At 39.0% G+C, this 19,105-nt stretch overlaps 1 protein-coding gene across 6 annotated transcripts in view; it reads left to right on the top strand.

The window, feature by feature from the left end:
• Positions 1 to 11,349: 11,349 nt before the first annotated feature.
• Positions 11,350 to 19,105, top strand: part of LOC145987113 (uncharacterized) — a 52,063-nt gene continuing 44,307 nt past the window's right edge. For all 6 annotated transcript variants that reach the window (XR_014441620.1, XM_083121589.1, XM_083121590.1 and 3 more), the window contains exon 1: positions 11,350 to 11,637. The gene's annotated coding sequence lies outside the window, so the exon portion shown is untranslated. The remainder of the gene's footprint in view (positions 11,638 to 19,105) is intronic.

Genomic DNA, 19,105 nt, shown 5'->3' with positions numbered 1-19,105 from the left:
TTAAAAACGAGAATTTACACAACAGATATAATCACCAGTAAATGAAAAATCTTGATTACTACCAGTATATTAAATATCTGACACAAAAAAGACGATTCTCATGTATGAATACATACCCAAGTTCATTAAAAAGCATGTTGAGTACACCTTCATTACAATTTCTTCTTTGAAGCCACTTTCTAGCCCATTCTTTTCTTTTTCTTTTTAAATTTTTAATTCTAGCAATTGTAAGGAAAATAGCAGCAGTAGCTATTCTCCTGCGACGTTGCTTCTCGAGTTGGTCGGCCATTTTTGTCTGGGTGTCTGTCTGCTCTTGCTCTGCGCAATGCCTTGTGGGAAAAAAGTGTACCTACAAGTACGCTAGAAAGTCTCGTGTGAGGCGAAAACTAGCAGATGAGTCAGTGCGACACAACTAGTCCAAGTCCAACTTGGCATTCCTACTAGAAATCTAGTTCCGTGTGATAGGGGCTTTACAATGTGTAGCTAGCTTCAATGAGGGATGCGCAGATCAGGCTGGCGCGTCACGCTTGCTTCACGAACATTGTAAGTAGTAATTTCTCAAAAATGTTAAACCATAGCGTCCCAAAAATAGGGCGGTGGCCATATATGGGTTAAGTTGTCGGATAGGGTATAGTGTATAATAATAAATATCATGCGCTTAATCACTTAATACATTTTTACTTTGTAATGGACATTTCCACTCAATTTTATTAAAAGCAATTTTGAAAACTACACCCTGAGAAAATGACCCCTGCAATTTTTCGCGTTTCTCTGTGTTCAGTTTAAGGGGAAACCCAGACTTCCAAAGTTTCGAGGCTAGCGTTGCGCTGAAAAACACGCCCCGCCATGTTAAAACGTCACTACTCAGAGAGAGCTCGTTTGTCGTCTGCTTCGAGCGTCCAGTTTACTGGGGGTAGCTCACAGAGAGCCAACGTGTACAGCAGTTTTGCAAATCTGTGCAGAGTTAAATAATGGAAGGCAAAGCTATGCCTTATAATGGTCATTCTTCTATTAAATATCCCTTCTGCTCACGTGAAAGATAAACGAAAGAGTTCTGCGGCGTGCGTGTTTTCATCAAGTTACGACAAAACTATTGCTTGTAAAATTGGTTACTGACCAAGTTTTCAAAAATATATTTTAAACTTATATTTATCGAAATTTACCATAACCATGTAGTGCAAAGTAAGAATTTTCACATTCTTCACTTTACTTATAACGCCTATTTTTACTTTCTTTTCCATAAAGCAATTTCAGTCTGTGTTTCATTTGTTACGCAAATTATGATTAAATATTTTTGTGCAGATAAGAGAAAATACACTGAGAAGACTACATTAGTTGCACAGTACATTTCAAAGCTAAGTTTATGTGTAATTATTACAAGGGAATAATGTATATAACATTATATCACATACTGAAATATATTTTGAATTTTTTACTGCGAAAAAAGCTGCCTCATCTCTTTCCCCGAACGCATTAATTAATTGGTTCGCAATCTCATCACTAGGGATCCTATCGAGACGAGACATGGCAGTCTTGGTTTCGTTCTCCTTGAGAGTTGTAAATGTCTGTCTCGTGTTTATTTGTAAATGCGTCGTTGACAGTCTCGTCTCGATTTCGGAGGTTTCTTGTCTCAAGTCTCGAAAAAGATAGAATTGACAACTTATGCAAAGGCTTATCGTACAAACTTTCGTCGTGCATAGTGATCATAAAGACAAAACAACTTATCTTAATTATTTTTTTGTTTGTTTGACTCCTCGTTTCAATGCTACGAGCCTTCTAAAACTGGATATTATCCTGCTTATACGTGTATATGCAAACCAAACTGCCGATTCAGAATTACCACGAATGAACTGGCGTTGTAATTATTATACACAAAATTCATAATTTAACTGAAGAACTCACATGTTTCAGGTTTGACTCTCGAGCTGGGCATGACTGTTGCTTTGTGAATGTCCTTTCATTGAAGTGGAAGTTGTTTGGTGGAGGAGGGGGATTTGTTCGAGCCTTTGGGGACAGTAGGCCTAAGGGGATACTTCTATTGTTAACGTTAGTGTTGCTCACGAGACGAGACATTTCCCGTTTCATCTCGTAAAAGGAAACGGGAAAAGAGAATGTTTCGTAATGAGACGGGACAGACCAAAGTTTCGTCTCGTCTTGTGGGCAGGTTGGGTGATACTTAGATTGTACTGATTGGTGTTTGTTGCAGTGGGAGTGGGGGAGTATCTCCTGCACCCCGACTTCGAATACTGCTAGTAGTCATTGTCGCGATTACCCAAAAGTGGGAAGAAATATGACATTAGAGAAGATACATACTAACCATTAAACAATATGACGGAAAAGCGACGTAAAAGTAGGATAAATACATAAATTTGCCATACACGTATTAACTGAAGAAAACTGTCGTTTACTGCAGGAAATTTAAAAACTACGCGCCCTTTTTTCCCCCTCTTATATTGAAGAAATTGGTGTGTAATCCCTAGTGTTCTAAACGCAGGGTGCGAAATCCAGGGGGGATTTTTCCCCCACCAATGATCTTGTCCTGAAATTTCCCCCACCAATCTCTTCCGGGGAGGAGAGTTCTTGTTTTAACAAGAAACATAAGCAATTAATTTGGGATTCGAATATATTTGACTGGAATAATATCAAAAACGTACAAAAGGAACGCACATCAAAGAGCCTCATCTCTAAGGACACTGAACACAGCTCTCCCCAGAACACAGAAATAAAACCGACTTGTTATTTCTTTTCATTTTTCATCGGCTTTCGTTAGCAACCGCGAAGTATATAAATGAATGGCTTATTGCAGAAAGGTCACTTTTGCACAATTCTGAGAAAAACAAGAAAAATCGTATAATATTGATAGTGTAAGAAAGAAATGTGCCGTTGTTAGCTCAAATTTTCAACATAATGAATAGTTAATTTTGTAACCCTCAATGCACCCGCCTGCAGTATGCTGCTAGACACAGAAGAGATGAAAAAGTTGTGACTCCGGTACCTTTCTGCAATAAAAGTGGAAACTTTGAGAAATAAGACGAGAAATATCCAACAAACGCCCGTTTGTCGTTGCCACAGAAGCTAGGTTAGGTTAAGTTATGTTATATATGCAACAGAAAATTATAGATTCGGAAAAAAATTACAGTGCATTGCACTTTCTGGACTTTATTGTCGGTGTTTGAAGTACAATAATGTACGAGCTCATACATGCGTGTGTTATTCAACATCTGAGTCTGTTTCATTGCCGTGTGTAGTGGGCCACTGAAGAATATCTTCATAAAATCCTTTGACATCGTCTGTACATACGACAAGGCAGTTCATATGTCCTTCAATTTAGCAAGCTTGATCGTCATAAGTGCAACTGGGAACGTACGTGGCGTAGGAATTACAATTCTTGCACCTTTGGACAGATAGAAGGTGTAAGACGTGAAAGCTTTACTGAATTCGGAAACCTTGACAGTACCCTTATGTTCAACACAGTATTCAAAGTAATGATATTTGGAAATCTGAAAATACTGCCTATTCTTGTAGGAACACATGGTAATTTTCGCAGATGGCACATTTTTTTTTTTTTGTAGACATGAGGTCACCACGTTGGGAGACCAATAATGTTACTGGTGTCAATAAGTTTGACAGTATTTTTACCGCCCCAAGCTGCATTACAGATTAGCGTACACAGTTCGTACAACGTATAAATACGGCTAGGTTTATTGCAGAAAAGGACCCGAGTCAGTGACTCAGGTACCTTTCTGCATTAAAGTACACTTTTTACTTTGCATTTTCTTGGCTATAGTCTCGTGTGACTGACGTCCTTTCTGCACTAAAAGATGTGTCTGTAACTAGGAAAATAAAAAATACCATTAACTCCCATACCTCAAAAATGTGACTCAGGTCCCTTTCTGCAATAAGCCATTCAAATATATTAATACAACACGTATTAGCATTTATATGTGGATTTTATACAGGAAACTATTATCTTCTCTTAATGTCTCTTAATTTTTGTCCGTCCCTCCTTAGGCAAATCATTGTTCATAGCATCAGCAGTAGCTACATTAAAATCTTCAATTTGCAATTACATTTTGAATGAAGGACTGTCGATGTAATATATTGTATAATTTAATTTCATTATTTAATAATTGACACTTATTTAATGGCATTATATATACGTTGTGTGTGTATATATATACATATAGTGTGTGTGTGTGTGTTGGTGTATGTGTGTGTGTGTGTGACTGTCTGCTGCTTCCCCCCACCAATCTGCAGTGATTTCGCACCCTGTCTAAACGTATTGTTATTTTAAAAATTGCGAAGAAAATATGACGAAAATAATTGTAATTCCAGAAAAGACATTTTTGTAACAATAATTTCTTGCCAGCTTATGTATTGGCAATGAACAAGGCTGTTCACGTGTTCAGCCATTGACTGTTACCTTACCAGTATTGCCTAGTCAGCCTAATGAAAACCCTCTACCGAGTGGCTGCATTAGCCTATAGTAAATACTGCTATACTGTTAGGGTATAATTCATATCCAACAAATGGAGCATACATTATTTTTGCACTGGAAGTTAGAACAAGATACTTGTTTTACGGAGTAAGAAATGACTGTCGCTTGCACGGCCCGACGAGCATAAGCCCTGCTGCACGCATTTCTAAAGGATGACGTCAGGCCTGTCTAGTCCGTGCAGAGGACGTTTTGAAATCTGTGACGTAGGAGGTGAAGTTCAGCAGTGTTTGAAGTAGGATCCTAGCGGATCCGGAATTTTCAGATCCGGATCCGGAACCGGTACTTTCGGATCCGGATCCAGAACTTTCGGATCCGGATCCAGAATTTTCGGATCTGGATCCGTTTTGCCATCCCACATGCGCTTCTTTGGAAAGTAAGAATGTGCTTATACCATATTGTTACCTGCTAATACACACACACACACACACACACACACACATATATATATATATATATATGTATATATATATATATATATAATATACATACACACATATATACATATATGGTGTGTGTGCGCGTGCGCGATTTGTAATTAATTAATACACTTACAAGGGAGGTCTAAGTCTCCCCCTCCGATTTCCATGAAACTTGGCAGGTGTATAGAGCCCCCCCCTCCTCAAATGTCAAGATGAGGAGAAATTGAAGTGGGGATCTGACCCCGAAACCACGTAAATATGGCATAGGATGAAACGGGGCATAGGGCCTCTCTATACACCTGTCAAATTTCATGGGACTCGGAAGGGGGCACAGGGGTCAGATGATCCCCACGTCAATTTGTCCTCATCTTGACATTTGAGCCGGGTTTTGCCCCCTAAAACAGTTTCTTAGCCGAAACAAAAAAACACGTATTTCTTCCTTTAGGCCCCTCTATACACCTGCCACGTTTCATGGAAATCGGAGGGGAACACAAAGGTCAGATCCCCACTTCAATTTGTCCTCATCTTGGCATTTGAGGGGATTTTGCCCCCTAAAACAGTTTTTAGCTGAAACAAAAAAAAACACGTAATTCTTCCTTTGGGCCCCTCTATACACCTGCCACGTTTCATGGAAATCGGAGGAGAACACAAAGGTCAGATCCCCACTTCAATTTGTCCTCATCTTGACATTGGAGGGGAGGTTGCCCCCTAGAACAGATTTTTTGCCGAAACAAAAAAAAACATGTAGTTCTTCATTTGGGGCCGTTTATACACACACCTGGCAAGTTTCATGGAAATCGGAGGGGGACACAGGGGTCAGATCCCCACTTCAATTTGTCCTCATCTTGATAATTGAGTAGGTTTTGCCCTGTAAGACCGTTTTTTAGCTGAAACAAAAAAAACACGTATTTCTTCCTTTGGGCCCCACTATACACCTGCCAAGTTTCATGGAAATCGGAGGGGGACACATAGGTCAAATGCCCACTTAAATTTGTCCTCATATTGACATTTGAGGGGGGGGGGTTGCCCCCCTAAAACAGTTTTTTAGCCGAAACAAAAAGAAACACGTATTTCTTCATTTGGGCTCGTTTATACACACACCTGCCAAGTATCATGGAAATCGGAGGGGGACACAGGGGTCAGATCTTCATTTCAATTTGTCCTCATCTTGACATTTGAGGGGGTTTTGCCCCCTAAAACAGTTTTTTAGCTAAAACATAAAAGCACGTATTTCTTCCTTTGGGCACCTGCCAAGTTTCATGGAAATCGGAGGGGGACACAGGGGTCAGATCCCCACTTCAATTTGTCCTCATCTTGACATTTGAGGAGATTTTGCCCTCTAAAACAGTTTTTAGCTGAAACAAAAAAACACGTATTTCTTCCTTTGGGCCCCTCTATACACCTGCCAAGTTTCATGGAAATCGGAAGGACACAGGGGCCAGATCCTCACTTCAATTTGTCCTCATCTTGACATTTGAGGGAGTTTAAACCCTAAAACCGTTTTTTAGCTGAAACCAAAAAAACACATATTTCTTCCTTTGGCCGTTTATACACACACCTGCCAAGTATCATGAAAATCGGAGGGGGACGCAGGGGTCAGATCCTCACTTCAATTTGTCCTCATCATGACATATGAGGGGGTTTTGCCCCCTAAAACCGTTTTTCAACTGAAACAAAAAAACACGTATTTCTTGCTTTGGGCCCGTTTATACACACACCTGCCAAGTATCATGGAAATTGGAGGGGGACACAGGGGTCAGATCCTCATTTCAATTTGTCCTCATCTTGACATTTGAGGGGGTTTTGCCTCCTAAAACCGTTTTTTAGCCGAAACAAAAAACAAGTATTTCTTCCATTGGGCCCCACTATACACCTGCCAAGTTTCATGGTAATCGGAGGGACACAGGGGTCAGATCCTCACTTCAATTTGTCCTCATCTTGACATTTGAGGGTGTTTTAACCCTAAAACCGTTTTCTAGCTGAAACAAAAAAAACAAAACACGTATGTCTTCCTATGGGCCCCACTATACGCCTGCCAAGTTTCGTGGAAATCGGAGGGGGACACTTAGATAACCTCCCTTCTTAGTCTTACACCTTGTAATTATATAACACTGCATATATTATAATGTTTTATTTTAATTTGTAAAACTGTAACTGTAGAAAAATTGTATAATTTTTGTATAACATTTCTATCTTGTTATATGTGTTAAAGGTTTCATCCTGGAATGGAATGTCTCACATTTTTGTGTGTTTTCATTTCCAATACATTCGAATGAATACATATTCCTTTCAATGGCATTTACAAAATCACCTCTGACATTTTATGTTAAACAAGTAACATTATTTTTGTGCACGAGTGTGTTAGCCGATGCGTACCAAAGTATTTTAGGAACAACACTTGAAAAAAATTCTTGTAGGACTAACTAATGAAAAATTTCTTTGTAATCTAAGATCATAATACCTTTTAAGGTGTGGTAATATTATACTGGGATTGAGATAGTTCCGGATCCGAAACTTTCGGACCCGGATCCGGATCCAGATCCGTAACTTTTAAATCCGGATCCAGATCCGTAACTTTTGGATCCGGATCCAGATCCGTAACTTTCGGATCCGTTTGGCCATCCCTAGTTTGAAATCGTGTATCTCGAGAACCAAAACAAATATCGCCGAGATATTTTGCACATTTCAGTTTTGTGTCATTATCAGTAAAATGAATATATTTAAAACGTTTTTCATGTCATAGTGAAAATGTCCATCTCAGATTCGTACTCCCACCGCTGAATTACACATACTCGCAAGTCGCAACAAGAGGAAACTTAAAAGCCTAGTGTAAAAATATTTTTCTTTTATTATAGATCCATGGCAGCTAAGGACGACCAAAATTACGTCACATTTAGTGCTCTCTGTTCATAAACATACTATATTTAGCCAATCTGAGCTACCCTGCCGTTGCGCTTTCATATATTAATTTTTAGGCTCAGCAAAATGTAATTTTCGGAAACTTATTACTTGCTACATAATCTTAAAGCTTTTCTAAACACATCTTTGTGATCAATTTACATGAGAAATTCTTACCTTCGTTGAAAATAATGTTTGAATAGCAATCCCATCGCACTCCTATGTAAAGCTTAGGGCAACCAAATGACGAACGAAATTCTTTACGGACACAACAGGGGTGGCGCCTCTAGCGGAAAAGTTTTCAGTGAAAACCCCCATTGCTTGCTGTAAAAAAAAATAAGTGTAGAATCCATCATTAAAGTCTTCTAAGGTGTTTCAATTAATTAATGAATTCAATAGACGGTGTTAAAGGCGGAGCTACTGCGGAGCATGCGCACTCGTCTGGTCCCCCTCGAACATCCGGTTACGCTTAAGGTGCTATGGACGTTAATATGAAAGAGCAAGGTGGAGATTCTTTTGCAAGGAAATAGGGTGTCAACTGTGTAGGATATGGTTTCACAGTTCTATCGGGAACAAATTTATTGAGTCAAGTATCACTTCGTAGGTTTCCGAAGGACGTAGAGAGACGAAACCTGTTGATACAAGCAGAACAAAGAAAGGATTGGTACCCGGAGAGTATTTGTAGGACTTGCATTTTGTTAAGCATGTTGATCGTTTATCTGCGTATTGTGTTGTGGTGAAAGCACGCCTCTTAGTGAGGTTTCAAACCGAAGCGACACGCGACAGCAGTGGTTCGTACCGAAGTGACAAGCGACACAGGCCCATTTAGTCTATAAATAAGCATTTACCGCTCATGGGAAATAAAGTCTCAGGCGGCACAATACACGCCATTGTGAATCTGAGCGATACGTGCAGCTTGTTTATCGCTTCGGTTCGAAAAATTTCATTGATCACTGAGGATTCACTTTTAAGTGGCACGGAGATTACACCCCGAAGCGACAAGCAAGAGCCCCTTTACTCTAAAGGAAACAATTCACCTTGCATACGAGTACAACAGACCGAGGCGACACGATGCATGGTGCTGACAAAACAACAGTTCAGTCCAAGCGACACGTGCATTTTCTCGTGATGAATTTGTTCGAAAGGAAGCTTTCAGACTGCAGCGATACGTGTTTCTTGGAAACCAACATTCAAAAATAAAAAAAAACACTTTCCGAATTAAAGCGACACGACAAATTGGAGGTGTCGCTTGTCGCTCGGACTGGGCCGTTTTATCAATACCGTGCATTGTGTTGCCCCGGCCTGTTATTTGCGCAAGCGTGGCTGGTGAATGGTTTGCTTTAGATCCAATGTTCTGTACGAAATCTCGATATCGCTTGTCGCTTCAGTCTGAAAACTCCCTTGTTGTTTGAAGTATATTCGTGCAAGTGAAAGTGGCATGCCATATCATAGGTTTTCCCTAAATCCCTCAGGCGGAAAGGCGACGTTTAAAGCACATATAGCATATTTACTTTAGCATTTGTTATGTGTCATTACTTCTGCAGATTTGTTGGCAAATATTCACTTAAAAGCTTTACTTTACTTTACTTTATAATATAATAATATCACTAGTTTTATACAATTATATTTCCCTCACTTTACAATAATAATATCTAAACTTTTTTACGTTTTGAGTTCGTCGTGCGTGTACATGAGACACGTCATATTTTAATAATCTGTTCTGCAGTTGATCGTCCGACGGATTCTAGATGTCCACTCCTTCATAGTAGAACTTTAACAAATACCTTTCTTGACTATCGTCGCACAACTGATGAAAACAAGCTCTCATTTCTTACTTCGTATGCCGGTGAATCTGCACTGGCAACAACGGGGACTGGCCTAAACCGGAAGTTCCGGAGGGACCGGGCAAGACCTCACCAATGTTTATGTTTATTTATTTATTTATTTATTTATTGCGTCTTGTTTATCATGGCGAAGTTAAGGCTTTGTAGCCTTTTCTACCACTTAACCATGTTTACAACAACATTTAAACCATTACATAGAAAGGTAAATTTTAAAATATAAAAAGAGAAATATAAAATTACAAAGAAAAAATTACAGAAAAAATGATAAGAAAAAAAAATGCATACGGGAATAAAATCCTAACCTATACACACGAACATACAACAAAACACACACACACACACACACACACACACACACAATCAGATATTCATGACAGTAGTCAGGGATTTGAAATATTAAGGTGAATAAGGATTTTCAGTGTTGTTCTGCGCTTAACTGTATGCAATTTATCACTAAAATATAATGTGCTAACTATTTGTGCCCAATAAAAAATGTTTTAATTGCGTCTTAAAGACATATACTGAAGATGAGTTTCGGATTTCGAGGGGCAGTGAGTTCCAAAGACGAGAAGTAGAAACGGTGAAAGATTTTGAATAAAAATTTGAGTTATGAAGGGGGATGAGTAGTTGAGTTCTCCCTCGCGATCTGGTGTCAAGGCTGTGTGATTCGGAAAGCATTGAGAATCTGCTCGAGAGATAAGCCGGTTCCTTTGAACTGATTGCCCTATAGAGAAGGGTGAGGTTGTGTACCTTTCGCCGATCAATTAATTTGAGCCAATTTAGCTTTGTAAAGAAAACGGATAAATGGTCCCTATATTTCAGATCGAAAATAAAGCGGACGCAGGTGTTTTGTACTCGTTGAAGACGTTGAGCGAGATCATCTGGTAATTCGGAATAGACAGAATCGCAGTAATCGAAGTGTGGAAAAACAAGTGCTTGCACCAGCTTGATTTTAATGCTAACGGGTAGAAAATGTTTAAGCCGAACTACATTTTTAACACGGTCTATATCAGTAAAGAAGTTACATGTTAATAAATGTAATTATTATTTTTGTACCAAATAAATGAAATAATAAAATAAATAAATAAATAAAGGTCATATATTTATTAACATGTAACTTCTTTACTGATATTGAATTCATTAATTAATTGAAACACCTTAGAAGACTTTAATGATGGATTCTACACTTATTTTTTTTTGGCCGAGTCTGCTGCCACGCACGTGTCAGCAGTAAGAATAAGCATCAAATTTGCTGCTGCCACGTAATTCGTCTGCTAAGAGGATGTTACAAATCTTAAGAACAGATTAAGACGAGAGAAATGCAAGTTTATGGTTAGTGGGAATGAATGTACAGGTAATTTAGAACCTCTTTCTTTAGAAAGCATTTAACGATATTATTTAAATGCTAATAGAACTTAACCTAACTAGGAGAGCATTTAGGTTTATTATTAGAAGAATGCTGAGGGACCTAATCTTAAAACATTTTTGTGAAACTAATCGCTACAACTTTACAGTATGTGTTACAGACGTAATTGCATACATAGCATGATGAAATCACGATAAAACGAAGACCGAGTCTACTGCCACGCGCATCTTTTTTGAGGTTCCAGCAGAAAAAGAACGTGGCAGCAGACACTGCCTATATTTTATGATTTTGAGATGTGGTGGAGGACATTTAGTGAAACCCTGACTCAAGATAGCAAGCGATGATCTGTCTACATTTCCTGTATCGAGAACAAACGTAAACAACAACAAATCACAATTCTTATGTTCAGAAAGGGGGGAAAATATTTGGTTTGCCATTTCAAATGTACACACAGCTTAATCTACGCATGGAAAAGAACTCAAATATTAACGAGATAAACCCGACAATTACCAAACATTATGTAGACGCTAAAGAAGTGAAATCTAGAAATTGAAGCCTATGAATAGGAAGAACGACATTCCTTGAAAAATACTCAACTGCCAGCTATCAACTGTAAGTTATATAAGCATGTATTCCAGAGTAGAGTAATAATCATTTGAATAGTGAGAATGAGGTGGTCTTACTTGTGTATAATTTTTCAGCACCACTTTCATATTTCGGAGTCGCATTAAAATCGGTTATTTTGTGTTTCGCATGGTTCGTACTTACCAATTGTGTATTGCGGAATATAGTTCAAGGTGCCATTATGCTTTTTACACGAAAACAAACACAATTTTTCACATAGAGAGTAATTTTTGTTATTCCTTCTTTCGCTTCCTTAACACACAATATCGCGGGCAAAACTTGGCCCAAGTTCCTGTTGTTTTATTGCGATTTCATCATGCTATGATTGCAATTTTTACATGGTTCGATTTCGATATACGTCTGTTAGCACATACTGCGGAGTTTTAGTGATTACTTAAGGTTTTGTTCAATATATGCTTTCGTGGTTAGGTTAGGCAGGTTAGGTTTGGTTCCCTTAGCATTAAAATAAAGTCCCTACATGCATTCTACTAAGGTTCCGATTTACTTCTACATTCATTCCCATGCTTCTACGATATTTACTGTCGCTTGTCGACAGAATATCTTGTCCATGAGAAATGCGTAAGGTAATTTTCAAGTTGTTTTATTTCAACATAACCGGAACATCTACAACGCTTCTGAAAATGCTTTCCGTAAGTACTTTCTCCTGTAAATTTGAAGGAATCTGTCTCAGGTATAGTAAAGTGTTACCAGTCTTTGTGCTAGGACAAATCATAAAACAATCGGAACTGTTACCGAATACGTTGTATAACTTTTCCAAGTGTTTTGTGTTTTCTTGCCTGGCTGAAAATGCTGCCAAAACTGAGTCACTTTTGGGAGGGTTATGTTGTAGCCCTTTATGACGCAAAGTTCAGTGTGTCAATGATCAGGAAGTAGTGTAAGAGCAAGGATTGTGACGTTACTTTGACTTTATTCAAGAATGTGATCGGCAAGTATGAGGATTTCATGGTCCCAGCGTTCGGTTCTCCAACAAAGGGGACGAGAACACGACCGTGCACACAAGCCACCAACAGTATGCAGGCGAAACTTTGCAGAATGGCCATGCAAGAGAATCATCCGACCCAAAGACAGATGGCGAATCATCTAAATATGTCTTTGGAAACCGTTAACAGCACCTTGCACCAGCATACTGGTGGTGGCTTGTGTGCACGGCTGTGTTCTCGTCCCCTTTGTTGGAGAACCGAACTCTGTGGCCATGAAATCCTTATATTTTCCGATCACATTCTTGAATAAAGTCAAACTAACGTCACAATCCTTGCTCTTACACTACTTCCTGCTCATTGACCATAGACATACTACACACTGAACTTTGCGTCATAAATGGCTACAACATAACCCTCCCAAAAGTGACTCAATTTTGGCAGCATTTTCGGCCAAGCGAGAAAATGCAAAACACTTGGAAAAGTTACTCCTCCCAAAAGTGGCTCAGTTTGGGCAGGATTTTCAGCCCAGTGAGAAAACACAACCACTCTTTTACAGCTGACACACTACAATGACATACGTGCCCGACCAAAGTTGGGCAAGTTCATTCTGAGCGTGGGGGGAAGGAATCACGTTTGGTCAAACATATGCTGAACAGCCTCTGTAGTTATAACATGTATTCACATTAAAAATTAATACAATGAATGTTACTACTATTAAGTTAGTCTGATACAAATCAGCCTGAACGCTTTGTGAAACGTAACATTAAAAACAATGTTTGTGCTTGTTGGTAAGAGTTTGTTATATCGGAGACACATTTCTTCATTTTTACTGAAGAAACTACTTACGGAAATGAGTTTCTCTAAGGTTTCCAACGTTCGTCAAGGAATTTTCTTTCATCGTGGATTAAATGTCTAGTATGGGACAAACACCTCTAACTCGTTTCTTCCTTGATTTTTAACACTCATTCTTACCTATTTTGCTTTAGGGAACATTTTTTAAGGTGTCATTATGTTTTTTTCACGAAAATAATTTCCATTTTTCAAATTAACAAGTAATTTCTTTTTTTCATTTTTTTACTTCATACGGCGCAAAAAACTTGTGTGATCGTCACGCGTCGTGCTTGTGTTTTGTCGATTTGGAGTGGCTATGCAGTGTTTCCAACCTTGTTAACAGAAAAAATATCTACTTCCGTGTTACTAACTTGGTATTTTTTCCAGTTTTGAACTTGTGGTTCGTGATCACGTTGCACCATAAACCATTCATGATAGCCCCAGGAATCATTCATGGAGAGCCCCACAAACCATTCATGAATAGCTTCACAAACTATTCATGTATAGCCCCAAAAAACATTTACGGTAAGGAACCATTCACGGATAGTCCCACGAACCATTCACGGTAAGGTTAGGTTAGGGAAGCATAGTTAAAAATTTTGGGGTCGTACTAATAACATGGCATTGTTGGAAACACTAACAGGGAGTTACGTCATCATATGCAGGGAACATCCGGGGAAGCAAATCGAAGCAACTGCAATTGCATGTTGGAGAGATATTTTTGAGGAAAAAAAACATGAATTACCGCTATAATAGATTCCCACATGATAGTAAACACCTTCAGACAGTTCAACAATGCTACAGAAACTAATTTCCGTAAGTAGTTTCTCCTGTAAAAGTGAAGAAATATGTTTGTGCTATACTAGGCTTTTACTCATCGTGGAATCTATTTGACCAGGAAATCATGTAGTTTTCAAGAGAAATATCTCACCGATGCACAACTGCCATTGCTTTCGCTACGTGAACCGGATGCTGCATACGTTTGATGACATAATCCCCTGTCAGTATTTCCAACCCCCTTTTTTTTAACTATGCTTGCCTAACCTAACCTAACCTAACCTTATCAGAATGGTGGGGCTATCCGTGAATGGTTCGTGGGGCTATCCGTCAGCTACCCGTGCATAATGTACAATTTCAGGGTGGCGACAGACCTGGAAAACCTGGAAAACCGGGAAAAGTCAGGGAATTTGAGGTGTCAAAACAAGTCAGGGAAATGTCAGGGAATTTCGTCTTCATTGACTTTTTTATATTATTATTTTTTTATTTAAAGATATTGTTATGGAACTCTGCACGGGAACAGGAAATCTCGTCCGTAAGTTTCGGCCTCAACTTTTAGGCCCCTTTTATGTGCCACACAACCACGTCGTCAGAAACCAGTAATGGCAGGAGGAGAGAGAGAGAGAGAGAAAGAGAAATTTCTCTCGCCCTGGCTTCTCGGCGGGAATTTTAAATTCGAACACTCTTTGGAGGAAAATTATTATAACTCTGGCACTATGGGAGCAATCTACTTCGGATAAGTTTTGTTTTGCAGCTGAAACATCATAGCATGCAACCGTGTACAATTCAAAACACCGGACCGAGGAATGGGGGTTTGGGGCCACAACCCCCGAATTTCAATGGAAAAACATAAAAATCTGGAGTTTGCCCCTTCTTCACCCGCTATTTTGGGGGAGAGGGCGTCAACTTTAGTATTCTTTTCAAAGAATGGACATTTCTCAAGAGAACTTAACAGAAAGTAATTTCCAATTAGTAGGGACATTGATTTTTCCCAAACGCCAAAACCGTGAAAAATGGTAATTGCTGCGAAGTTATGTTTAGGAATGTGCAGTGATGTCTGGACACATTTTTCGCCCGTTCGAAATATCGAAATAATGCGAATTTGGCATAAAATGCGAATTGTTGGCGTTTTTAGTGATTTTTTTTAAAAGAAATGTCCTAAAACAACGAAAAATTCCATGAAATCCAACATTCTTGTCTTTTCTAGGCCATGTTTGTGTACATAGAACATGCAAGTTTTCCAACATTTTACTCAAGAGTAAACTATAGAGTTGTACGTACATGGAATAATTCCGACAGCCACATTAAATCATGTATTTTCCACGATTTTTTCAACTTCTATCAAAACCATTTGCATCACAGAGCAAAGTGGCAGGGTTTTAACAGGAGATCGAGTGCGTATCTACCGTCACACGGGAGCCACATCTTCGTATTTATCGCACGAGATATGTATGTTTCGAATTACCAAGCTAAGTGCGCACCATCGGCATTTGTCGAGCGAGTAATAATGGAGCTGTCATTAGGGCGTCTGACTACTATGCGAGAGACCCGGGGTCGATCCCCTGCGGGGGAGAACCGGGATGTTTTCCACCTATTCAAACTGCTCCGGCGCCCATCCAGCATCATATGAAGCTGGTACCTTGAGGAAACTTTGAGGGGAAAAGGTAGTCAGGAGCGTGGTGCTGATCACATCACCCCTACCTTCAGCCGCAATCAAGAAAGTGTGGGGCCCTAACTCCACACCCCTATACACCTTCATGGAAAAGTGCAGGGGAGCACTTTACTTTTACTTCCTCAAAAATCTGTTCCAACATATCAAACTGTCACGAAAATACGTAGACCATGCGACCTACAATTTAAAATAATAGTTTAAAAGCACAATGGAGTATTAAGTTTCGGTATATTTGGCAGATAAATGTTCTAAAACAAAAACGTGAATTTTGGGAAACGTAACACTAACAAGTCAAAAAAAGATAATGCCATAATATATCTGTATATGTCACGTGAGATTGATTGATTTTAATTTTTTGGGTGCGTCGCCACTTATGGTCATTATGCACCCTTCAGTATATACGGGGAAAATTCCATTATCTAAAATCCTTACCTTAAAATTAAAAAAGGGGTATGGAAAATAACTTTCCCAAAATATCTTTCAAGATATCAAACTCTCACGAAGAGGCGTAAGCCATGTGACTTACAATTTGAAACAGTAGTTTAAAAACACCATGAAGATATAATTTCAGATATTTGCCAGAAAATGCGCTAAAATGAAAATGTGAATTTTGGGAAAAATAACACCGTATAGTAAAAAATAAAAAAATAAGAAAATAAACCAATTTTTTAAAAAGATAACAAAATATCAAGGTCCCTACCGATTAGGCATAAATGAAACATGAATATCAGTTGTAATTTATTTCATTAGTAACAGTGAGTCCTAACCTAATTTTTGGCATAATCACCACCGTTGTTCTGCCATTTGTCGTAGCATGGAACTAAATTTTGTATGCCCATGGTATATGTGTCTGACAGCAAACACTGGAACTATCTCTACCGCAGTGTAGCTGTCAAATCCTTGCCCTGCCAGAAACCTCTTCAGTTAAACAAGGAGATGAAAGTCTGTACATTCAAGGCCAGGGCTGTACAGGGAGTGGTTCAAGATCTCTCACCTGAAGTGATGCAAAGGGCCCGTGTGTACTCAGCTGTATGGGGTTGTGCACATTCGATTGGCCTTCCGTGAATTATCTGCACCATCGTCTGACCATACTATCACTCACGACGTCCGGTCTGCACACCTCACACGATTGCTGGTGGCTCTGTGCCAAATTCTGAGCGTGCAATGTAGGCTACATCGCAGTCGGTGGGAGACTGTATGAGAGCTGCAATCTTTAACCTAGAACTGTCCTAAAACGGCTGCATTGCAACTGTACCAGATTACAGTTACATGCCACTTCTTCCTGCCTGCATGTGTGTGTATCGCTCTCCGACCACTAGTGCTGCGTATAGGCACCATTGGAGCTTTTTTCAGGATGCCCCTCGTATATGAACTTTCAGAAGCTTTTATTATTAGAGTGTTCCTGTTTTAATGTGTGGTTAGCTAAATCAGGTACCTATACAATGCAATTCTATAAATTCCTTGCGTTAAATTTCTAATACCTACATACCCTTTTCGTCAGCAATAATGGTATAACTGCATGTTGTCAGTTTCACAGTACTTCACTTGGATATACTGTACTGAAGCAGAAATCCCATTGACAATGTAAGGAAATATGACACTTTATTTTGTTCGATTCAATTGTTTCACTTATATGCAAGAGTTAAGTTGTTTGCTTTACAGAGAAGGGAGAAGTAGCTTTATGCATTGAAAAATGAGTCCGCAGTCCGCACTCATGGTTCTTGCAAGCAGAGGGTTCCAAACCTCAGTGGAAATATCAACATATAATACGGAGAATGCATAAGGAGACTGATAAATTACAAATTGCATTTCTTAATCATTCACTCTTCACTCTTATCTCATTTAGTCGTAACTTTAAAAATAATCAAGTATTTTATTTTAAACTTACTGCGTATGATAAAATTCCGTAATCCTTTCCTAGCTTGTGAATTGTAATAATTTTCCAAATTCACTATTTTGCAGTTTGAATTCAAATCATAGAGAATAGAGAAATTAAGTCAATTTCATAGAAGATAATATTGGTACTTAACAAAACCATACGTGGATCTGTGTGAGTTTATTATTTCTATTTGCAAAAACATCGATTTAGTTTAGTTTGTAATTGTCAGGGAAAAATGTAAATTTTGTCCTGGAAAACCTGGAAAAGTCAGGGAATTTTATTTCTGCATGTTTGTAGCCACCCTGAATTTGCACACGTGACAAACATGATAGTAGGTATTTTTCGGTGAAGAAGGTTGGAAACACTGCATACCCACTACAGTAGTCAACTTCTGCCTGCCATATTGTGTGTTAAGGAAGCGAAGAAAAATAATGAAAATTACTCTCTATGTGAAAAATTGTGTTTGTTTTCATGTAAAAAGCATAATGGCACCTTGAACTATGTTCCGCAATACACAATTGGTAAGTACGAACCATGCAAAACACAAAATATCCGATTTTGATAGCTCCGTCTAGTTGGCTGCACTTTTTGACTCGCTTTGACTCTTTTTGCACCGAAGCGTCTAGATGGTTGCCCCATGGAACACGGAGTTGTCTAGTTCGTTGATTTGGAGTCATGTAGTGTAATTTGTGTCTGCACCATCTGCACTATCTTCCGGACTGGTGCATGTATGGTGTATGGTCACGTGGTGCGTGCTAACTAATCAAATGATCGTTTAAAGCAGAAGACAGAGATTTGCTGAATATTCTGAACTTGAACACCGCTTTCAGTCTAGTTGGTTGAACGTCATTTCCTTACACCACCCTGACACTGGATACACCTGCACTGCACCGAGAGTGTCAAAAGTGCAGCCAACTAGACAGAGCTAATGTGTCTCCGATATAACAAACTGTTATATTCAAGGAGCATTCGTTTTCCAATTTTATTTAAATTTATATATATATATATCTGCATACCGGGAGATACTATGGGTACCTCCACAACATGTCCTATTCTTCATTTTCTCACCCATCTATAACTGTTTCTTCAGCATTAGAAGTTGTAATGATGCGACCATTACTGCATCCTTTTTTATGTTATAAATTGTGTATGTCTATGTATTCCTGTACGTTCGAGTTCTTGGCGGTTGGGGAGCGGTAAGTTTCCAGTAACGGTTTAGGTTATTAGCGGGACTTATAAATAGGAAGGGCAGCGGAGCAGTGGGTCTCAGATGTTTTGGTGCAATACGGTGAGGTAAAGAGGTGTCTTTTCTCTATGGGCCGAAACGAAGACTTTTCTTGATAATGTGAATCAGCG

Source organism: Lepisma saccharinum, chromosome 4 (genome assembly GCF_977018435.1).
Source record: "Lepisma saccharinum chromosome 4, izLepSacc3.1, whole genome shotgun sequence".
Lineage (NCBI taxonomy): Eukaryota > Metazoa > Arthropoda > Insecta > Zygentoma > Lepismatidae > Lepisma > Lepisma saccharinum.
The sequence above is the reverse complement of the archived record's forward strand: the minus strand, read 5'-3'. Positions and strand labels throughout refer to the sequence as shown.